The sequence below is a fragment of the Pongo abelii genome, chromosome 3 (genome assembly GCF_028885655.2).
Source record: "Pongo abelii isolate AG06213 chromosome 3, NHGRI_mPonAbe1-v2.0_pri, whole genome shotgun sequence".
Lineage (NCBI taxonomy): Eukaryota > Metazoa > Chordata > Mammalia > Primates > Hominidae > Pongo > Pongo abelii.
Genome location: NC_071988.2, coordinates 15,593,159 through 15,618,383, shown reverse-complemented (window position 1 = coordinate 15,618,383; position 25,225 = coordinate 15,593,159). Strand labels below are relative to the sequence as shown.

Below are 25,225 nucleotides of genomic sequence, written 5' to 3'. Positions count from 1 at the left end.
CTGTACCAGATGTATGTGTGTGTGTGTGTTTTCAATGGAGGACAGGGTTTAATTAACAAAGCATCAAACCTGGAATTTGTCAGGGTTGAGTCCTATATCTCTATGTCTCTTGGAATTAATTATTTAAAGGCTAGCAATGTCCCATTGTTGCAAAATGCTTTGTGGCTGCTTCCCTTGTGGTTGTCTCAAGTTCAAATGGGTTATTGGTGAGTTCATTACTCCAATGCCTCCATCCAGGCACTGGTCACCCCTTAGGAGAATCAATATACTGCCCCATAGAGTCTCCTGAAGAAATCCAATCCCGTGCTGAAACACAGATATTTCTAAGGCTTCATAAGCACTCTCTGCACAACATGTAACAGATTTGGTGGTGGGTAAAAGGAGATTCTTTCTCCCTACAGCCTAGATGTCCCAGAGCCAAATCCAGGCCTGACAAGAGCCAGAATCAGCTGTGCTCCCCACCTGCCCATCCTAACAGCCCTGCCATTGTGGTGGCCCTGAACCACTAAAGAGCCCACTGGTTTCTGCTCAGAGGGAAACCAAAGTCAGCCCAGGAGTGTGGGTGGACGGCGGGTGCTCCCAGCCAGGGTAGCTGGGGCTACATCTTCCCAAACCTCTGGTCTCCGCAGTCAGAATGGCTCTCTTGCGGGGCAGACATAGTGCGGGTGGGTGGCCTGGGGCATGATGGTCTATGAAGTTGTTCTCTCCACAATCCAGAAGGCTGCTGTGTACTGCTGGGCATATCGTCTTGTCAGGGAACAGGAGAGTTTTCGTTTAAAACAGAGAAGATGCTTTTCCTCCTGCAGATAAAGAAGTTCCACACTGTGTGTCCTCAGCTGACCCCACATAGGAAGCTGGGACTTTGAAGTCTATCCTAGACTTGGTCACTCACCCTATAGCAAGATCTTGGACAGATTCTTAGTTACATCTTTTAGCTGCATTTAACACAGATTAATAAACACCAAATTTCCTTCCTTCTTCTCCCCACTCCTCTTATTGTCATCTGTAAATGCTTGACTTTCACCCTGTGGTCGAGGCCCACCAGGTCCCCACATCCTGTGGCCCACGAAGACTGAGGTCAGACCTGTAAAAGGGAAAGACCCTTTTACAGTAAAAAGACCCTTTTACAGACCCTTTTACCCCTCTCCTGACAGTGATAGCAAGGAAATCATGTATGGGTTTGGGCAATAGGGAGTAGTGTTTTGAGGCTACCACATGAACACAGTGCTTGCTGCATGTCAGGTTCTTTGCCATGTATCTTGTGACTGAAGTAGTCTCATAACGGACCCTGTGCCCCATTACCATCCCTGTAGCAAAGTGAGGCGCCGAGGGTTTCAGTAGGTGAAGTAAGTTGCCCAGCTTTACACACAAGTGGCAGAACTGGGACTTGAACTCAGGCAGCCTGACCCAAGAATCCATGAGCTTCACTGCAGAATGCTGCTCTCTTGCTAGTGAGCACGGGAGACTGATGTTATGGATAGGAATTGGGTCACGTCTTTCTTGTCTTTGCTAGAGAGTCAGCATCTATCAGTAAGCCTTCATTCACTTTGCCAAAAATAATATCAGCTCCTTGTAGGGTTTAGTTCCAGGACTGGGTCAGACAATCCATGTAAAGGGCTTAGCACAGGGCCTGGGGACAGAAAGTGCCTGGTTTGTGTTCACTCTCATCATGTATTGAGCACCTTCTGTGTACCCATCGTTGTTTGATGTGCTGGAGCCACGTAGAGAAACACAGCGCCGACTCTCTACTCTGACTCTGGGGGTGTCTAATGCTACTTTATTTCCTGAGTTGTGCATCGTGATTCAGTAGCTATTTACCTTCCCTGCCTTCATTCCGTTCTTTTTCACTCACTCGTTACTCCTGGCAGTTTTCCAGTTGCTGGGCTTCATGGTGGAGCTATGGCCTCCGTCCTCAGTTGGTAGTCACAGGCTGGTGGGATGTGGTCAGCTGTGGTTCCAGTGAAGAGTGCTGAAAAAGAGGGAGATGCAAAGCCAGAGATAGCCCAGGGAATGATCCTCAGGTCTTAAGGAGCAGCTCAGGATAGAAGCCATGCTTCCTAGTCACAAATCCTTCGGGCTGATGTGGGCCACTTGACAGGTCATGGCTGAGCAGAATATCAAACTCACTGCCCAAAAGCAGTGAACATGGGCTTCCATGGTGGTTATCCATATGGGGTAGGTCACTGAGAATGACAGACAAAGGTCATTTCTTCCATTTAGAACTGGGATTTAAGATTCTTCTAGTAGACTTATCATCTAATTTTTTTAAGACAGCGGAGCAGTCACAAAATACATTCATTTATAAAGTTGCCTTAAGATCTGAAGCCTCCACATCCATCTGAGGAGCCCGGCCTTTGCCTCAGGCCCCAGAAGGTCATCTGAAGTATTGTGCAAATAAGGTAACAAGAAGCTTCAATGCCACTCCCAGTATCAGAAAAAGAGGTCAGATGGATACGTTGGTAAATATGAATCCAAAGCCTTCTATGCAGTTGAAGAACTTTAAAAAACTGATGCGTCCTGCTTTGGAAAGGATGGATGGAGATTTTAAAGGCTCCAGACATTGAAATTTCAATATGCAGTGTCTAACATAACAAAATTAAGCAGAGCAGAAAGCAGGCAATTACAGCCATCTAGCTTCGTCAAAACAAGTTCATTTATTCCAATGAAATTCTAATCATTCTCACGGAGACCTGCAGTCAGGAAATACACAGAGCTGACCGAAGGCAGCTCTCACCCTTGGAGGGAGGAGCAGGCGAGACCCTGAGGATGGCCGAGCTGTGGACATTGTGAATGCAGATGATGGGGCTGAACACAGACGCTCGCCAGCAGCGCTTTGGAGGGGGCTCTGGTGACCTGGTGCTTTTGAAGCGACAACAAGAACAACTGTTGTCATTTGATTTGGGTTGTCAAATCACCTGCCGTTCCCTCTTGTCGTTCCCTCCTGTCGCATCCCGGCATGACAAGGTTAGAGGTGCCCTGAGCTAAGAGGTACGATGATGGCTGACTCGGTGGTCCCAGTGGAGCTGTGGCTGGAAGTCGCTGAGCCTGCAGAGATGGTGCTCTGTCACAGTGCAGTCTCACTTCCTCTACAGGCTGCCTCTGTGACCTCTGGAGGGGTCTGTGGCTTGCTGACTGAGTGTCCCTGCAGTAGTTACCCAAGCCAGAGCTGGGAAGGGACCTGCAGGATGGGGAAGTCATTATTTTGTGGCTGTTGGGTATTCCGATACCGGGTGGTGGGTTTCACGAAGCACGTCCTCAGTGTACTGGGGAAAATTGTTCCGTGACATGGGGAGATGGCACCTTTCAGTAAGCAGCACTCTCTGGTGCTAGAACTTGAGCACTAGAATGGGAGAAGCAAGCCAGGAACTCGGAAATGTGTCCTTTGCCTTGTTTGCTGGGAAGCAGAAGTCCTGTTGTCCGCCTGGCATTTTAAGAAGGGATCCAATTCAGCAACCATGAGAAGGCAGTGCAGTTTAGTGGGCATTGGGCCATCCGGGTCAGTGAGACCTGGCTGTGAAGCCTTGTCAGTTTCCACCAGATCCTGTTTGCCCATTGATTCATTGTTCATTTCACAAGCATTTCTAACACACTTTCTTTGTGCCAGGTTTCTGCCCTCAAGGAGATCACTGCCTAGAATGTAAGAAAGAAAAACAAATACACCCTTGGAGAGAAATTGCTCCCGGGTGCAGTGGGAAACATAGCACTAGCTAACATTTCTGGGGCACTTACTATGTACCAGGCATTGCTGCTATGTGCTTTGCAGGGACTTTCTTTCTTTCTTTCCTTCCTTCCTTCCTTCTTTTCTTTCCCTCCCTCTTTCTTTTCTTTTCTTTTCTTTCTTCTTTCCTTCCTTTGTCTTTCTTTTTTTTTCTTTAAATACTCACAGCATCCATATGGGGTAGGAACTATTTTTAGTCCTATTTTGCGGGAGAGAAAACTGAGGCACAGAGAAGTAACTTCCCAAGGTCACAGAACTGGTAAGTGGCAGATCAGGGATCTGGACCCATGATCTGATTCCAGGCACAAAAGACAGAGAGGTTGTTAGAAGGTAGAAGAGGGAGGCTGCAAAGTCTTCATAGAGGAGATGGCCCTTGGATTGATTCTAAAAGATAAGTAGGTGATCATCAGGCAGACAAGACAGAGGACAGTCCAAACAGAGGGCCATTGTGAGAGGGGTCAGAGAAGGATGGAGAGTGTTAGTGGCTTGGGGAGCTCTAGGAAGTTTCACATAGTTAAAATATAAGTTTCAAGTTTGTTTTAGGTATGAACACAGGTAGGTGTTTTGAGCCAAAACAATACACTCTGGCTGAGTGATATAATTCAAGAGATTTTTTTTTCCAGTAACAGCATGGTCAAGACAAGCACCCTCTCACTGTGACATGGGCTTGGCAGTAAGTTAAACAGTATGTATCTGAGAACATCATCTTCTTACTAGCTGTGTGACCCTGGGCAAGTTGCTTGACCTCTCTGAGCCTTCATTTTCTCATCTGTGAAATGGGCTACACCATCTGTCTCGCTAGGTTCTAGCAGGATAAATGCACGCAGAGCTTTCATTACTCATTCACCAAAGTACCTTTGTAAATGCTTCTTGTCCTCTTTTCTGGGTAGAGCACATCAGAATCTTTCATTGAATTCCCCTGTATGCAGAGCTCATGAGAAGGACTCCATGGGTCAACACACACAGGAGTTGATCCTTCTCCCTTAATTCTTGGCTTTCATTTCATCAAAATGAAAGCTTCTTCTAACTCAGTTTGAAATTGCCATCATTTCAAATTTATAATATGAAATTCTTGCATGTGAATGTTTACTGTATGCAATAAACATGTTTTCTTTAAATAGCTTTAAAGAATAAGATTTTAAAATTGAAGAAGTAATTGATGTCTATTTTATCTCCAACAATATAAAGAAAAGAGGCGTGGGCAATGCAGAAATCATATCCTTAAACATTTAAAGGAAGCCGCCACAAACTTCCAGGCTGGCAATGAGTGAAATGTGCCATTTTCATGTTCATTTATCTCCTGTAACAATAGAGTAGGCATTCCTTGCATTCTCTGAACAGAATGCAAGAAACAGTAGGAATGGCATTGGTTTATACAGTTATCTACGTCTCTGATGATTTGGGGTAGTCTGCTTTCATTCATAAATTTCCCATCAATTAGCTAACCAAGAGTTTGGTGGCATCTACTTACTATATTTTAGTCACAAAAGGGATGGAGTGGGATGTTTACAAGAATGCCTAAGGCACATTCTCTTTTTTAAAGGAATTTAAGATACTGTTACAAGTAAGTCTGCTTCCAGTTCATATTGTCAGTCTCACATGGGGACTTCAGGTCATTCCAGAATTTTTATCCTCTCCTAATTTTCCTAAGGATATCATGATCCTCTCAGTCTCAGCAGGAGGCTTAAATTTGACTTGTTTACACTTTTCAGGGTATTAATCAATTGCTCTGCTTCACCACACCTTCTTTCATTTGTACACAAAGCCCTCTATGATCCTGCCTCTGCCGCCTCCCAGCCTCATTCCATGCCCCTTCCCCAGCTTGTACTCCATCCTGGACCACAAGAACCACCTACAGTTGATCCAAATTGGTCATGCTCTCTTGCCTCCACGCCTTTGCACAGTATGACTCACTGCCACTGCCTGGAACACTGTTGCTACCCTTCTCTCACCATCCAGTTTTCCCAGGCTAAATCCTTCTCATCCTTCAGGATTCCTTCATCTATCAACTCCTGTGAGAATATCTCTCTGACTCTCAGCTGGGGTAGGAGCCTCTCCCCGGTGCTCTGGGAGTTCTGTGCACATAGTCTCAGGATTAACTCTTGGCAGGTCCCATATAAGAATTGTCTCCCCACTCATTTGTCTCCTGAACTAGACTCTGAGCAATGTGAAGACACATAAGTACCCAGTAGATATCTCTTGAGTGTATGCTTGGCAGATAGATAGTTTGGTAAATGGAAGGCAAAATTTCAAATGACAACAATAAAAACCACACAAATAAAACTCAGTTGAATTCACTTGCCCTACAGCATCTAGAAAAAAAATGTGATTCATTTCTAAAATCACTACCTAGAACTTCACCATGAAATCTGAGAAGCAAAAGAGTTGAATGCATTGAGAAAATAAAAGGCAACATGGTACGAGGCCCTCACATCTCTCTAGGGTGCAGATTCCCACTTAAATACTCAGAGCTCCCAATGTTAAATTTTTATTCTAATATTATTTCTTCTACTTGCTCTAAATCAGTATTTAATCCTTACTCTAAATGTCATTATGGTATTTTCATTATATTGGAAAAGCGTTCTTTTAAGTATTGAAAACAAATTTTTTAATGAATGATTATCTTTTTCTATTTCCTTTGGCGACATTTTCTTAATGCTAGGTTACAAATGCTTCTTTTGTTTTTTGTTAAATTTTTAACATTTTCAGGGTACATAGTAGGTGTATATATTTATAAGTTACATGAGGTATTTTGATACAGGCATGTAATACACCATAATCACATCAGGGTAAATACGGTATCCATCACCTCAAGCATTTATCCTTTGTGTTTCAAACAATCCAAATTATTTTAATTATTTTAAAAAGAACAATTAAATTATTTTCTACTATAGTCACCCTGTTATGCTAGATTTTTAAAATTCTTTCTAACTCTGTTTGTGTACCAATGAACCATCCTCCTTCTCCCCCATCCTGACCCTTCCTAATCTGTGGTGACCATCCCTACTCTCTATCTCCAGTTCATTTGTTTTAATTTTTAGCTCCCACAGATAAATGAGAACATGCAATATATATGTCTTTCTGTGCCTGGCTTATTTCACTTAATATAATGACCTTCATTTCCATCCATTTTGTTGTAAATGACAGAATCTCATCTTTTATATGGCTGAATAGTACTCCACTGTATATATGTGCCATATTTTCTTTATTCATTTGTCTGTTGACAGACAGTTAAGTTGCTTCAAAATCTTGGCTATTGTTAATAGTGCTACAATAAACACAGGAGCGCAGCTATCTCTTTGACGTACTGATTTCCTTTCTTCTGGGTACACAGGAATGGAGTTGGATTGCTGGATCATACTATATTTAGTTTTTTGAAGAACCTCCAAACTATTCTCCATAGTGGTTGTACTAATTTACATTCCTACCTATAGTGTGCAGAAGTTCCCTTTCTCCACATCCTCACCAGCATTTGTTATTGACTGTCTTTTGGCTAAAAGCCATTTTGACTGGGATGAGATGATATTTCATTATAGTTTTGATTTGCATTTCTCTGATGATCAGTGATGTTGAGCACCTTTTCATATACCTGTTTGCCATTTGTATGTCTCTTTTTGTGAAATGTCTATTAAGATATTTTGCCTATTTTTAATCAGATTATCAGATCTTTTCCTATAGAGTTTTTTGAGCTTCTCGTGTATTATGGTTATTAACTCGTTGTCAAATGGGTAGCTTGCAACTATTTTCTCCCACTCTGTGGATTATCTCTTCACTTTGTTCATTGTTTCCTTTGCTGTGCAGAAGGTTTTTAACTTGATGTGACCCCTTTTGTCCATTTTTGGGGTGCCTGTGGGGTATTGCTCAAGTCTTTGCTCAGTCCAAAGTCGTGGAGAGTTTCCCCAATGTTTTCTTTTAGTAGTTTCATAGTTTGAGGGCTTAGACTTAATTTTGTGATACATTTTTATTTGATTTTTGTATATAGTGAGAAATAGGGGTCTAATTTCATTCTTCTGCATATGGATATCCAGTTTTCCCAGCACTATGTATTGAATAGGCTGTCCTTTCCTGAATGTAGGAAATTTTTTTGAAAATGAGTTTACTGTAGACTGTGGATTTATTTATATGCTCTCTATTCTGTTCCACTGGTTTATGTGTCTGTTTTTATGACAGTACCATGCTGTTTTAGTTACTATATCTCTGTAGTGTAAGTCAGACAGTGTGGTTCCTCTTGTTTTGCTCCTTTTGTTCAGGATAACTTTGGCTATTCTGGGTGTTTTGTGGTTCCATATAAATTTTAGGATTGTTTTCTGTGTTTTTGTGAAGAATGTCATTGGTATTTTGATACGGATTGCATTAAATCTGTAGATTGCTTTGGGTAGTATGGACATTGTAACAATATTGATTCTTTCAATCAGTGAAAATGGAATATCTTTCCATTTTTGTATATCCTCTTCAATTTCTTTCATCAATACATTGTAGTTTTCATTTTAGAGATCTTTCACTTACTTGGTTAATTCCTAGGTACTTTATTTAATTTGTAGCTATTGTAATTGGGATTACTTTCTTGGTTTCCTTTTCAGTTTGTTCAGTGTTGGCACAGAAAAATGCAACTGACTTTTATATTGATTTTGTATTGTGCAACTTTACTGAATTTGTTTATCAGTTCTAATAGTTTTTTGGTGGAGTCTTTAAGTTTTTCCAAATATAAGATGTTATTGACAAACAAGGATAATTTGACTTTTTTCTTTCCAGTTTGGATGCCCCTTATTTCTTTCTCGTTTGATTACTCTAGGTAGGACTTCCTGTATTATGTTGAATAACAGTGATAATAGTGGGCATCCTTGTCATGTTCCATACCTTAAAGAAAAGACTAAAACTTTTCCCCATTCAGTATGATACCAGCTGTAGGTCTGTCATGTGTGGGTTTTATTATGTGGAAGCATGTTCCTTCTATACCCAGTTTTTTAGGGTTTTTGTTATAAAGAGATGTTGTTTTATCAAATGCTTTTTCAGCATCAGTTGAAATGATCGTTGAAATTGAAATGAAGGCTTTCGTCCTTCATTCTGTTGATATGATGTATCATACTGATTGATTTGCATATGTTGAACTATTCTTGCATCCCTGAGATAACTACCACTTGGTCATGATAAATGATCTTTTTAATGTGTTGTTGAGTTTGGTTTGATAGTATTTTATTGAGGATTTTTGCATCAATATTTATCAGTGATATTGGCCTGTAGTTTTCTCTTTTTATGATGTGTCTTTGTCTGGTTTTGGGATCAGGGCAATACTGGCCTCTGAGAATGAGCTTGAAAGTAGTCCCTCCTCATCTATTTGTTGGAATGGTTTCAGTAGGATTGGTATTAATTCTTTAAATGTTTGGTAAAATTCAGCAGTAAAGCCACCAGCTCCTGGGCTTTTCTTTGCTGAAAGACTTTTTATTATAGCTTCAATCTTGTTACTCATTGTCGATGTGTTCAGGTTTTGGATTTCTTCATGTTTCAATCTTGGTAGGTTGTCTGTGTCTGGGAATTTGTCCATTTCTTCTAGGTTTTCCAATTTATTGGCATACTTGCTCATAGTAGCTATTAAGGACCTTTTGGATTTTTGCAGTATTAGTTGTAATGTCTCCTTTTTCAACTATGATTTTATTTATTTGGTTCTTCTTTTTTTTTTAAATCTGGCTTAAGGTTTGTCTAATTTGTTTAACTTTTCAAAAAACCAACCTTCAATTCATTGATCTTTTGCATTGTTTTCTTCATTTTAATTTCATTGATTCCTGCTCTGATCTTTGTTATTTCTTCTAGTAATTTTGGATTTGGTTTGCTCTTGTTTTTCTAGTACTTTAAGATGCATTGCTAGGTTATTTATTTGAAGTTGTTCTTCGTTGATGTGGGCACTTTCAGGTATAAACTTCTCTCTTAGTACTGCTTTTGTTGTATCCATAGGTTTTGTATGTTATGTTTCTATTATCATGTTTTAAAAAAATGTTTCTGGCTCACGCCTGTAATCTCAGCACTTTGGGAGGCCAAAGCAGGTGGAAATCACGAGGTCAGGAGTTCAAGACCAGCCTGGCCAAGATGGTGAAACCCCGTCTCTACTTAAAAAAATACAAAATGTAGCCAGGCATGATGGCGGGTGCCTGTAATCCCAGCTACTCAGGAGACTGAGGCAGAGAATTGCTTGAACCCAGGAGGCGGAGGTTGCAGTGAGCTGAGATTGTGCCACTGCACTCCAACCTGGGCAACAGAGCAAGACTCCGTCTCAAAAAAAAAAAAAGTTTCAATTTCCTTCTTAATTCCCTCATTGATCCACTGGTCATTCAGGAGCATATTGTCTCATTTTCATGTATTTGTATAGTTTCCAAAATTCCTCTTGTGATTGATTTTCAGTTTTATTCCATTGTGGTCAGAAAAGATGCTTCATATTATTTCAATTTTTTGAATGTTTTAATACTTGTTTTGTGACCTAACGTATGGCCGATCCTTGAGAATCATCCTGTGCCAAGGAAAAGAATGTGCATTCTACAGCCTTTGGATGGAATGATCTATAAATATCTATTAGGTCCATCTGGTCTCTAGTGCAGATTAAGTTCAACGTTTCTTTACTGACTTTCTGTCTGGAAGATTGGTCCAATGCTGAAAGTGGGGTGTTATTTTTTTAAGCATTATGTTTTACATGACTTTAAAACATTTTATCCTGTATCTCAGCCAAAAGATATTTTCTTTGTGTGTTCTCTTACTCTTTATCCATTCAGATGCATAATTTCTGCACAAATGCAATCAGGTTACATACAATTTCTTAATGTTATTTAGTAAACACTTGCATGTTTCTACATAGTCATCATTAACCATAAAATAGCTACAAATATGCCTGTGTGGTGCTATGATGTGTTTAATCATTTCTCTAATGTTGAGCAAAGAAGTCATGTTCAAATTGTTGGCGTCATTAATACCACTCCCCTAAACACCTTCGTTATATCCTGCTCTTAACAATGTTTTCTGCAAGTAGAAGGCTGAATGGCAGAGGCATTAATAATAGGAATAATAATAATAATAAGACAAATAAATGTGTTTTGGAGTCAGCAAAATGTAGGTTCAAATCCTAATGCTTCCCCTTACTACCGACATAACCTTGAACAAGTTTCCTAAGCTCCCTGAATCCAATTTTTTTCATCTGAAACTTGGAAAGAATAATATGTCTCACAAGGTTGGCATGAAGATTAGATGGACCACAGTTTGAAGGAGCCTGGCAAACAGAAGAAGCATAATAAATGCCAGTCTCCTCCTGTACTTTCTGAGTGCAGCAGATCAGGACTCAACTTGTACTGCTGCCGTTTATTTTTTACGTTATATTGATCAAGTGCCTTAATTTCTCAGAACCCCAGTTTTCTCATGTGTGAATAATTATGTCCATTCTGAATCACAGTAACTACAGGTGAGGGTGAAAATATAATGCATGTGACAAGCACTTCCTAAACTGTAAATTACTACTCCAGGAAGCCAAGTCCATACATTGGTTGAGGCTTTGAATTCTATGCTGAGATTCTGATGCTGCAGGCAAGATCAGAAAGAAGAGAAGGACTGACTGATTGATGATGTCTGCCAAGAAGTGTGGCCTGAGGGAGCTGGAACATGTGCCTGTATTTGGCACCTCTCCCCAATACAAGTGTTATCACAAATGTATAATCATTATCACTGGGATATTTTTGATATTATCTATAGGCTATTTGTTGTTGTTATTGTTAAGTAAGTCTAAATCTTCAAATAAGCAGTATCATCAACTGAGTGTGAAAGCACTTAGGTTTCACAGTAGTGGTTTTTGATCCTGTACCTTTAATTTCCCAAGTGAATGAAGATTTTTGTTGTTGTTATTGTTATACTTTAAAGAACATTGGTCCCTGCATGTAACCTTCCGCTGATAGCAACAGGAGTATAGTCCAGTGTCTAAAAGAATTGGGCAATTAGCTTTGGAAAATGACCTCCATCAGAATGACATAAAGTGGCCTGCAGCAGAATGAGTGTGGCTGAAGTCAGCATTTGGAATCCGGCCGAGGTTTTTTGTTTCTTATTTTTGTGAGGTTTTGACTCCCAGCCAGGGTACTTCCCTTGGTTACATGACAGGAGAAGGGATTACAATTCAACCCCCTTTTCCACCTAAATGGCAAGCCGAGCCTGAGGATGAAACAGGAATCCCTGCTCAGAGATTGAGATGACCCATAGTTACTGGTGGTCACAGTAGGCTGGAATCCAGGTATACCATTCACCACTCATGCATTCTGACAGAGCTGCAAGAAACCCGCATTAAGCCCTGACGTTCTGAGGAGGCAGAAGCCACACCAGAAAATCTCCTATGCCTCACTCAATGCACAGCATATTATAAATCCTCAAAAGACTTAAGCATAAAAGGTGCTATTCAAAGTGTGGCCCATGGGTCACTGCAGGCTTGCAAACTGTCTGGTACCAATCTGTCATGAGTTCAGAAAATGAGAATAAGAACTTTAAGACTACTGTAACTATTTGGCATTGTCAGGTAGACTGATAGTGCATGACCAGTGGACTCACCTCATTGACTGGGAGTGCATGACTCATCTCATTGACTGGGATATAGACCAATTGGAGGGTTATCGAGCTCATATAGCAAGTGGCCACTAGTCAAAGGCTGGAGGAGTACGTGTCACAGGCAGTTTGGAAAGGACCGGCATTGAGCTCTGTAACATGAGTCTGATTCAGAAACCAGTTCCGCTGTCCCCAAGGACCCACCAGAATAACAATTATCATAATACCATTAGTTCCTTCTATATATATATTAAGAACTATATGCGCCTAATGAAATGATAAGTATCATTATCCCCATTTTACACATACAAATCCATCAATGCCTAAGGCCACAAAGCTGATCCCGCAGCAATGTTTTCCTGGGCTCAGGCCTGGCTTGTTCTTAGAACCTGCTACACCACTCCACCGTAGGGTTGAGAACTGGGAACTTGACATGGGTCCATAAATGAGAGACAGTGCTTTAGAGAAGGTGAGGGATTTGGCCTCTGAAACAAAGCTGTCAGATCTCATTCTGACTTCTCCCTTCCTCCTCCTTCACCTTCTCCTCCTCCTCCTTCTTTTCCTCTCCGCCTCCTCTTTCTTGGAGAAAGGCCCCATCTGAGAGGAGGCAAAGAAAGCCCTTTGGAGCCATGGGAATGCTGCACACAGAGAATGATTAAAACTCGGAACACCCGAAGGGCACTTTTAATTGCATTTGGAGACAGAAAAGTAGTACATATGACTACATGATAAGGGAATTAAAGCAGTTAACTCTTAAAGAAGTGAATAACCGTAAGTTACAGACATGTCAGTGTCTAGAAATCAGTGATTTCTGAAGTCAGGCCAAAGAAAATGACTATCAGCACATTAAAAAAAAATACACACACATATATATATATACACAAAACAACAAATACATATATATACAAAATAACAAACAAAAACAGAATTTCAGCAGAGCAATTCTAACTGAAAACAATTTCAGAGCCACAGATGCCGCCAAAATTTTTGGCCTTAAGTATACAAATAGGGCCTGGATTAAAGAAAGTAATTTCCCAGTCTCAGGAACTAGAGAAAGAGAAAGAACTTGTTTAACAAGACACTGAAAGTCAAGAGAGACGGTAAGGTGGGAAATTGGCAGTCAGTCTATGGGAAAGCCGAGGGATTGCAAGTTAAGTGCAAGATGGAGCTCAGATCCGTTGCTCCCAGGAAAGAGTCTTCCCAATTGTCTAGAATGGTTAAAAAACAAAAACAAAAACAAAGAAACAGTATATCAGGAAAATGGGGAGGGCGAAGCATGAAGGGAGTTGTTTGAATTTATTTTTGATTTAAGGCATAGGCAGGGAAGTAGCCTGAAATCAGAAAAGGAACTGGCGGGCTTCACTGCTTAGTGAACTCAGTCAACACCCTTCTCTGTGGCTGGTCTCTGATCACTCTTCCACTTTGCCCAGGCACCATCTTGCTGAATACAGAAAACCCAAGTTCTTTAAAGACAGCAACTGTTACTATAGATTCTATGGCCTCATCGTCTGTCCCTAGCAGAGTCTGAGGCACACTATAGGTAGTAATAAGCAAATATGTGAAAGAGGAGAAGGCATATGAACCTCATGTCCCTGGTCTTGATCTAGATAATGAATTTGGGAACAGCTATAAGTGTTTACCATAATTAAGAGAAAACAAATATAATTTAAAAAGTGTCCACCACATACCTCTCAAAGGAGAAGAAAGGGCAGTGAACTAGTATCTTGGAGTCCTACCAGGGCAAGGCACAAAGTTGGCCTCATTTAATCCTAAATAGACATTTGAGAGGGAGGTGTTAATGGCCTAGTTTTACAGAAAAAGAAACTGAGGCTCAGAAAGGTCCTGGGACTCATCTAACTTCATGCAGAAGGTAAACCGCTAGGCTGGGATTACATCCTGTGTTGACCTAGTGTCCTCCTCACTATCATGCTGCAGAAATGTTACCTCCTAAGAGATCTGGATCAAAGACCTGGATTGAAGTCATTTCTACTGAGATGACCAGGCTTTTTTTTTTTGCCAAATTGCCCACAGATGCAATGGATCGAGAACACCAAAAACTACTCAGGGCTTCAGCATAATGGGATCAAAAACCCTCCTGGACTCATTCCATGATACCTCCCATCGCTGTTGATCTGAGACTTCAAAATCCCAGGTTTCAAGGCCACCCTTTATCACCCAGGCTCTTATCCCTATGCTAGTGTCAGCACATATATTTAAAAAACGTAGATCAAGCTGTGTCACTCCTCGAAGGAGAACCTTAAAACCATTCATTTGCTTAAAATCATCTGGTGACAGCCCACTGCACTCCAAATAAAATCCAAAATACTTAGCTTGGCCTGCAAGACCTTACGGGATCTAGCCTCTCCAACTTCATCTCCTTGAAGCTCCAGTGTTCCCTGCCCCCAACTTCTGACCTAATTTTTGCTTTTCCAACATACCAAGTTTCTTATCATGCCAGGAACCTTGTACTTGCTGCATCAGGACCCTTAACTAGCTGTAGAGCCTTGGGCAGTTGCCTACCATTTCTGTGCCTCAATTTCCTCACCAATAAAACAGGGATAATAATAGTCTCTTATCTCAATGAGAGTTGAGAGGATTAAATAAAATAGTACCAGAAAAGTGTTCACGATAAAGCTGGCACATAGTAAGCGTACAATAAATATTTGCTATTTTATAATTATCATCATCATCGTCATCATCCCACCGCCTGGAATACTCTAACCAAATTTTTTTATGACTGGCTGCCTATTATTCAGATTGCAAAACAAATGTGACTTCCTCCAAGAAGTCTTTCCTGATTACCTTATCTTAGGCAACCTTTCTACCTTAGTTATTTTCTCTCACACCTCATCATTTGTTTTGGTTTTTTTGTAGTATTTTTCATCAGTTGAATTATCTTACATAATCATCAGTTTACCCTTCTGTTGTTTCTCTGCCTCCCGTGGCTATCACTCAGATGTAAACATTTTTTTTTTTTTTTTTTTTTTTTTTTTTTTTGAGACGGAGTCTTGCTCTGTCACCCAGGCTGGAGTGTGGTGGCGCCATCTCGGCTCACTGCAAGCTCTGCCTCCCGGGTTCACGCCATTCTCCTGCCTCAGCCTCCCCAGTAGCTGGGACTACAGATGCCCGCCACCACACCCAGCCAATTTTTTGTATTTTTAGTAGAGATGGAGTTTCACCGTGTTAGCCAGGGTGGTCTCGATCTCCTGACCTCGTGATCCGCCCGCCTCGGCCTCCCAAAGTGCTGGGATTATAGGCATGAGTCACTGTGTCCAGCCGATGTAAATTTTTTGAAAGCAGGCATTGTGTTTCTTTTTCCCCAATGCCTAAAACAAGGACCTGATATGCAGTGAATAGAGGGTCAATCATTTTCATTCTACTCAACTTGAGATGTGCTCTTTGAAAAGTCGGGAGTGTTAAAAAGCAAATACTTAGGGTTGCCTTGGAACACTTGAGAGCACTTCTGCGAAGGCTGTTAACTGTCCTTGACATCATGGACTGAATGCCTGCAGCACTCTTCCTCCAGAGACTTGATGTTCTTATTTGCAATTCATAAATAGCCCTGTATGTGAGGGTAGGTGTGAGGTGTCATTATTTGATAAGCCTTCCTTATCTGTAAAATAAGACAGCTAAACATGGCTTCTAAGCCCTTTTCCAACTTAAGCATTCTGAAAAGAAAGAACACAGAATAGAAATATTAACAACTACCACATATAAAATAATAAATACCATGCTGCAAATGAGGAAACTGATGCCAAGCAGCTGGATGGATGGATGGACAGATGGGTGGATGGACGGATGGATGGATGGATGGAGGGATAGAGGCTGACCCAGGTTTATCTGCCTACTGGTATAGGATGGTTTGGGGCGGTCTTTTCTTGGTATTCCATTTGAAGGACTCATTCACTTCCATTCAGCCCACATTTACTAAGCATCTGCTGTATGTCTGAGTCTACTCTGGTCTCCCTATTTGATACTACTTATGTCTATGCTCCTCAGAGTCTCATACATATTGCTCTGATCTCCTTAAAATTTTTTCTTGGCCAATCACAGCATAAGACTCAAAGTCTACTCAAGAAGGCAGCTAATTCCTCTCTCTTCTCTTCAAGCCTAATTTCTAAACTTTGTGAAAGAAGGTAGGGATGGAGCAACCCCTTTTCCGTTCAATCATGCCATGGATCATTATGGAAACTTTTGACTTAAGAGCAGAAGTCAACTCTGGAGGACTGACAATGTGGATTTTATTTTTCGAAAGTATTTGTAGCCTTAGGAATGGAAGAAGTTGTTTTTTATCCTTCCTCTTCCAACTTTCGCCTTCGATTCTGTCTGTGCTTTACCGAAAGAAAAAAATATGTGGCCACCTACCAAATTCTTGAACAGTCTTACCATGAGTAGAAACCTTCAGTAGAAAAACAGAGGTCTACATGATGTTGATTAACACTGATTAGCAGAATTTACACATATACACAAAATGGCAGGAACCCTGTTACGTGTAACTTCATAAGTTTTGGAATTCTTGGTATCTTGCTAACAGAAGGCAGGAAAGATAAGACCTTGCTTTGGAGAGACTGCGAAATTCTTCTGACTGTTGAAGAGGGGTCAGGCCTCGACAGTGGGTCTTATCCTTTGTCAATTACTTCAACATTAATTGCACAGTTCACCCTTGAACATCAGTTTCAACTGCGAGGGTCCACCTATATGTGGATTTTTTAAAACTACAGACTGTTCAAAAATACAGTAATCACAGGATGTGAAAGCCACATATACAAAGGGCCAATTTTTCTTATCTGTAGGTTCTGCAGGGAAGGCTGTGAGTATGCACAGATTTGGGTGTTCGTGGGGGTCCTGGAACCAATCTCCTGAGTATGCTGAGGGATGAGTACATTGCATCTGCTAACTCTGGCTTGCAATTAAGAACAGGAACAGTTACTCTTCTGTAAAATGGGTTTTGGGATGGGTTAGTGGGCTAATACCTACCCGCACAGGTTAAAGAATAAATGACGCCACTTATATTGAAATGCTTTGTAAGCTGTAAGGTTCTCTTGCAAAAACAGACATCTCTCACTTACCCTCAATGTCCATTCTCTTTCTATCCTATTTCAGGAATCAATGAGTTTTCAATAATATTTCAAATGAATCCTTTGTACTCCCGTTTAAGCTACTCAGTATCCGAAACTAAGGAACAAAATTGATTTATACAGCCCAGTATACCCATTAGTTTAATTAATTCTCTGATTCCTTACTCTCTAAATCTAGAAGTAGGTTCGGATGGTGAGAAATAATTAAACTAACAGCCACCATTATTGTCATCATCACCTTACAGTCTAATTTACACAGACAAAAATAATATTGGATTGAATTATATGAAATTGCTATTTTTTTCAGGTCAAAAATTGTTAAATATTCACTATTTGATATGGTTCATTTTAATATTTAAGGGACAGGGACCCTCTATCCAAAACAGGCCACCACTTGGTTCTATGATTTTCCATTTCTCACCGTCACTTTCCAATTCCTAATCAGTATTATAATAGTGAATATAACAGCCATTTATTGCTGGATGACTCTGTGCCAAACACTGCAAGCCATTTAACTAACCCTCACTATCTCATTTTGTTAAAAAAAAAAAGTATTTGTACTGTAATTTATTCATATAGCACAAAATCCAGTGTGTAAAAACGCTTAAAATGTAATTTTTTTTTTTTTTTTTTTTGAGACGTTGTCTCGCTCTGTTGCCCAGGCTGGAGTGCAGTGGCATGATCTCGGCTCACTGCAAGCTCTGCCTCCTGGGTTCACGCCATTCTCCTGCCTCAGCCTTCTGAGTAGCTGGGACTACAGGCGCCCGCCACCACGCCCGGCTAATTTTTTGTATTTTTAGTAGAGACGGGGTTTCACCGCGTTAGCCAGGATGGTCTCGATCTCCTGACCTCGTGATCTGCCTGCCTCGGCCTCCCAAACACTCAGTTCCCCTCTCTAGAGAGAGGCAGTTAACATTGCCAGTTTCTTGCATTTTCTTCCAGAGATAGTCCATGAATATACAAGCATATATTGCTTTAAACACACACACACACAAACACTCCATGTCTGCAGTGCTAACTGTTGAGCAGTGGCATTCTTTATAAAAGCAATAGAAATATATCCTAGAGAAGGTTATCACTCTAAAGATATACCATAATTCATTTTGCCTGTATTTTATTGATGGACATTTAGGTTGTTTCTAATATTTTTCCACTATTCACAATGATGTACAAATATCTTTTCATATTTGATTTTGCACAGGAGCAACTAAAAAACTAAATATGTAGGAGAAATTTCTAGAAGTAGAATTGCCAGATGAAAAGATATATACATTGTAATTTTGATAGATATTTTCAAGTTATTCAACATAGCAGTTGTACCAAGTTTCAGTTACACCAGCAGCATATGAAAATGACTATTTTCCCACTTTTCAAGAACTAGAAGTTATTAAATTAAAATTTTTTTCACTATTATCAGTAAAAAATAGCATCTCATTTTCATTTTAATATGTATGTCTCTTATGACAGGAGATATTTATTATCTTCTCATATACTTAAGAGCCACTTTACTTTCTTTCCTGTGAATTGTTTGTTCGTATACTTAATCCATTTTTTAATTGGGTTATTTTTCCTTTCAGATATGTAGGATGTTATATTTTAAAGAAACAACTTTGCTGTGATATACTAAAATTGCATTACAAGTTCATAAGTTCTTTTTAAGTTTGCTTTCCATTGAATATTTTTGTTTTTGTTTGTGTGAGATGATGTGGTATTTTCCCTATGTCATCTGGTTTATGTTTTGTAATTAGTAACAGGCCTCTGAGCTAATAATAATAATGATATATTCTTCTATGTTTTCTAATGCCACCTTTAAAATGGGGTGATTTTTCTCTTTATGTTTAAATAATTGATCCACCTGAAATTTTAGGGGTTACAAAATGAGAGGAAAGCGTTTAGTTACTCAGTTGCCCAAACACTATTCATTGACTGATACATCCTTTTCTCACTGATTTGAAATATTATTTTTAGCATATTTCTAAATTACCTTAAGTATTCGAGCCCATTTCTGTATTCCAATTCCTGTTCTCTATTCTTTGTATTTTTTGGCTTTGTGTCCTTAATCCAATATAACACTTGCTAAATTATTATTTCTTTATAATATATGTTAGCATCTGTTAGAATTTGTATAACCTCATCATTCTTCTTTTCAGGATTTGTAAATCTTTGTGGCTTTTTTTTTCATTTGAACTTTGGAATCAGATTATCTAATTTGAACATAAATTAGTTGGTATTTATTGAAATCTGGTTAAATTTACAAATTTATGTTGGGAAAATTGCTATTATGTTGATGTTTCATCTTTCTGTTCAAAATCTTGGATAGCTTCTCCAATGAACTCCTTTTTGAGATCTTTTTTGTGTCTCTTGGTAACATTTTGAGAGTTTCTTGTGTGTGTGTGTGTATGTATGTATAGATATGTGTGTGTATGTATGTATAGATATGTGTGTGTGTGGTCATATGCATATATTTAGACAGATATATGTATATATTTTCCATTTCTTATTAACTTTCATGATCACAAATTGGGCCTTTTCTTCCATTTTGTAGTTTAATTGATTTGGTTTGTACTTATGAAAGTTATTGACTTCTATATGTTAATTTTATTCCCAGACACCTTTAAAATATTCTTAATATTTATAATTTTTTTTAGTTTACCCTCTTGGATGTTCTAGCTAAATTTTTATATCATTTGCAAATAACAATGATTTTACTAAGTCTTTTAAAATTTTTATATCTTATTTCTTTCTTTTGTCTAATTATATTGGCTAGTACCATCAGAAAAAATGTTAAATAATAGTAAGGATAATTAACATCCTTCTCTTGTGTCTGACTTTAATAGGAATGCTTCTAGATATTTTCATTAAGCAAGGTGATTATCTGTGATTTGAGATAGACATATTTCTCATGTTAAGGTAATATCTATTCTTATTCTATTAAGAGCTATTTAAAGTAAAAAAAAAAATGGATGTCGAATTTTATCAAATGTATCTCTGATGTCCAAGGAGATGGTGTTACTCATCTCTTTTTGTTATTATGAGTAAGTATATTAATAAGAATAATTGATGCTTATTCAGTGCAATTGATGCTCAAGGCAGTATTTTAATTTCTTTACATGCATCAACTCATTTAATCTTTGCCCAGCTTAGAACTAGGTATCATTACTGTTCTCACTCCAAAGTTAAGAACACCCACATTCACAGGCTATGTAACTTGGGCAAGACCAGATAGTAAGTGGCAGGTCTGAGCTTTGACTTCATGCTGATTTTCTTGTCTGTAAAACTAATTTCGTCATGATAGATTTCTTGTTAATTAATCATTATTTCATTTCTAGAAAAAAATCCACTCCTTTTACTGGGCCACATTAATTACTGCTGATATTTATTTACAATTTCTTGTAATCGTAAAAGAGAATTGGATTCAAACGAGAAATTCAGTTGATATTCCCTCTTATATGATGTCATTGTCAGTGTTGAGTGTTATTAATATCCGAGCCTCATGACCATTTGGGTAATATTCTTTTTTTTCTTTCTCCAAAGCAATTTGGATGGCATTGAAGTTATTTCACTTTTAAAGGTTGTGTAGAATTCTCCTATGAGACTTATATGGCCCTAATTCCCCTGTGAAACCATCTGGGCCTAGGGCTTTTTTGTGGAGAGTTTCTTTCTGGTAATTTTTTTTTATTTGAAGACCCTGCCTTTAATATATTTTAACATACACAGTGAATAAATAAAACTTATAATATTATAAAGCTTACCTAAAGCAATGGAAGCTGTTGAAAGAAAGATCCCTTAGAAAAGTGAATGCATTTGAAAGATTTTAGGAAAGAAAAATTAGCACACTTTGATGATTAAATTGAATAAGGACACCTCGCAAGAGATGGGGGTGACAATGATGCCTTCTGCGTTTTAGCTTGTAGAGCAGGCTGGATGCTGGCCCCCTTCACTGAGTAGGGACAGGAAGAATATTTCAGTTGGCTTTTGCATGGGTGGTTAAATGGAAGGAGGCACTGAGCTGTATTTTTTTATTGTTTGTTATTTTTTCTTTTTTCTGAGATAGAATCTAGCTCTGTCACCCTGGCTGGAGTGCTGTGACGAGATCTCGGCTCACTGCACAACCTCCACCTCCCAGGTTCAAGTGATTCTCCTGTCTCAGCCTCCTGGAGACTGAGGCTGGGACTATAGGCATGAGCCATGGCGCCCAGCCTGTTTATTTTTTTATGTGTTGGATTTCAGGGCATTTGAGACACTGAGGGTTGTCAAAAAGGCAGTTAGATATAAGCTGTGAGTCTTTTGAGTATCTGGTAATTAAAATCTTGAAGACCAGTAAGAAGGGGGAAGCCCAAAAAGAAAGGAGAATGAGGGAGGGGAAGAGAGCCTGGGACCCAGCCGTAACCCTGCAAGGGTGTTAACTAACATTCAGCCTTGGACGATCACTGTAATTGAGTATTTGTTCTATTTTACTACCCATTGAGAATCTTTGATGTCAGGGCTTCTGTGGAGTCTGATCTGGAGATCTGTGGAATAATCTGTGGATCCTCTAAAAGAACAGCCATGAATTGGGGACTGCAGAGCCTCCATGTGTGTCCATGATCAGGTCCACCATGGTGTGATTGCCTTCCAGTCTTTCTGCTCTGCCGGTTTAGAACATCTGATGAGACTGGGCACGCAGAGGCTCATGCCTGTAATCCCAGCACTTTGGGAGCCCGAGGCGGGCAGATCACGAGGTCAGGAGATCGAGACCATCCTGGCTAACACGGTGAAACCCCATCTCTACTAACAATACAAAAAAAAAAATTAGCCAGGCGTGGTGGCGGGCACCTGTAGTCCCAGCTACTCGGGAGGCTGAGGCAGGAGAATGGTGTGAACTCAGGAGGCAGAGTTTGCAGTGAGCCGAGATTGCATCACTGCACTCCAGCCTGGGTGACAGAGTGAGACTCCATCTCAAAAAAAAAAAAAAAAAAAAAAAAAGAATGTCTGATGAGATGGTTTTGAATGTTTTTGATAATACTGTGGTTTGTAATTTGGTCCATGAACCCAAAGAGACTCTTGAAACATGACATGGAGGTTTTTAATACAAAAAAAAAGAAAAAATCACAGATAGACACGAGATCCTGGAATCCTGAGGGAGATCTATCTTCTTATGAAAATTCTGCAAAGTCTTCATGGAAGGAAAGTATGGCCACAGTTTTAATATGACTCTCTGGAATAATCTCTGGATATGATAATATTAACACATAGAGTTACTGTTTAAAAATCTACTTGAAAAAAGATTAACTTAGGTTTTCTGACCATAAAGTTTTCTGGAAAATTTTAGAATCTGCCTTCCCCAAATTTGAACCTAAGTAATGTTCTTCTGTTATTTCTTCCCTTCTTAAAAATGTATGATGGACTGATTTCACTATGTACAACTACAAACTGGTAACGAGACTGACTCATTTAAATAAGCGTAGTTAAAACCATGTTTTCTGTTGCTATATTTATTCACATGGAGTCAATTCAACTTTTAACTGCATAGGTTCACTTAGGTTTTCTCTTATTAGAGGTCTCTCACCCCTCTTTAAACCATTACTTCCTTATTAATTTCCCAGTGGCTTCAGGCAATTTCTAGCTGCAGCAATGACTATGTGAATAAACAGTCTTTATTGTTTGTGGTTTTAAGATGGAGAAAAATACCTTTGACATACTTAACATGCTGATTATTAGATGAAGTCCAAGGAATATCATTAGCTTTGATAATGCACAAAGCAGTCTCCTACTGAGTGCCCACTATATTCCAAAGCCTGGGGGTTCTAACAAGGAAGATTTATTGCTTGCTCTCACCAAGCTTATCCATAATAACTGAAATAATTGAGTACTTACTATGTGCCAGGCATTTATTCATTCTCATATCAACTGTTTAAAGGATGCCTACTGGATGCCAGACTTGGTGCTAGGTGCTAGAAATATAAACATAAGCAAAAACAAATACATTCCTGCTCTTACATGCTTATGGTTGGGTGAAATGATGTCACAAAAATATGTGTATAATTCCAAATTTAGAGAAAAGGAACATAATAAGTCTATGAGTGAATATAACAAAGGAAATTTGCCTCCAGTCTGGGAGACATCTCAGAAGGCTTCTCTGAGAAGGTGATAGTTGGACTGTTTTAAGGATGAGTTGGTTTTAGCTAGAGGAGAAACAGGGGAAGAACATAATACTCCTCTGCCATGCTAGAGAATCAATCCTGACTCAGGAATCAATCCCGACAGAGGTTCCATTGCAGAAAGAAGAAGAAGAAGGGCCATGGCTGGAGCATGGGGTCATAGGGAGAGTGACGCGAGATTGAATTGGACAGGGGTGAGTGAGGGTGGAGTGGTTGGTGGCAGATGACACAGAGCCTGTATTCCATGCTTCAGAACAATTTGACAATAAAGGAGGAGACATAATCTAAACACCTGCCTATGCATCAGTTGAGGCAGTGAGAGCAGATACGTCCGTCATGTGTGCTCAGAGAGGACAGCCTCTACCTTAGAGGAGCAGAGAAAGCTTCCAGGCAGAGGAAAGGAACATTTAAGGAGGTTTTTCACAGTGCATGGAAGTTTCGCATTCAAGGAATGAGAGAAAGGGTATTCCAGGCCAGAGGAACAGAATGTGCAAAGGCTTAGAAAGATCAAGGAACATGGTGTATTCCGGAGGCATGACATACTTCATGTGATTAGCATGTATTTAGTATGTGCATGCAAGCATGTTTGTTGGTGTGTGTATGTGTATGTATGTGTGTGTACACACATGTGCAGGATGGTTGAGGTAAAAATTCTTAAAAGACCCACTTAGAAATTTCAGGTTGAGGCATTCGCAAGGCAGTACCATCTGCCATGCTAAGGAATTTCCCGTAGTAACGCGGTTCTTTAAATAGATGTGACACCTCTTATAAACTTGTATTTTTGGTTGAGAACAACGTTTCTCTTAACTCTACTGAATATGAGAATCACTTGGGGAGCTTTTAAAACTCCTGGTACTCAGACCACATCCCAGACCAATTAAATCAGAATCTCTGTGAGGGAATGCAGATATCAGTATTTTTTTTTCTAGTTGCCTTGCCCATATTAACTTAAAAAAAAAAAAACTCCATATTTTCAGAGCAGTTTTAGGTTCACAGCAAAATTGTGCAGGTACAGAGATTTCTCATACAGCAGTGGCTGCATCACATGCATGGCCTCTCTCCCTATCAATCAGCATCCCCCACCAGTGTGGCACATTTGTCACATCAATCAACCAACATTGACATGTCATAATCACCCAAAGTCCATAGTTTCCATTAGGGCTCACTCTTGGTGTTGTACATTCTAGAGGTTTGGACAAATTTATAATGACATGAATCCATCATTATGGTATCATAGAGAGCAATTTCACTGCCCTAAAAATCTTCTGTGCTCTGCCTGTTCATCTCTCTCTCCTCATTTAACCTCTGGCCACCACTGATCTTTTTACTATCTCCATAGTTTTGCCTTTTCCAGAATGTTATATGGTTGTAATCATGCAGTTGCCTTTTCAGGCATTTTCTCACTTAGCAATATGCATTTACAGTTCCTCCGTGTCCTTCCATGGCTTGATCACTCATTTCTTTTCAGTGCTGAATGGTGTTCTATTTTTTGAATGCATCAGTGCATTTTAAAGCTTCCCAGGTGATTCCAACACGTAGCCAAGCTTGAGAGCTAATGGTTTAAAAAACACTCCAGCTTCATGGGAAAGTTTAGGGACCAGGAAGGAGATCAGGAGTCTTCCTGACTTCCACAGTAGATTAAAAGTCTTAAAATGGCGGCACCCAGTGGCAATGGGAAACAAAAGATGAGTTTCAAAAACCATTTCGGCTGGCAGGGCGCGGTGGCTCAA

General features: G+C 39.6%; 1 protein-coding gene across 16 annotated transcripts in view; it reads left to right on the top strand.

Annotated features, from left to right (window-relative positions):
• LDB2 (LIM domain binding 2) overlaps positions 1–25,225 on the top strand; it is a 398,203-nt gene that overhangs the window by 319,575 nt on the left and 53,403 nt on the right. The gene's annotated exons all lie outside the window — the stretch shown is intronic.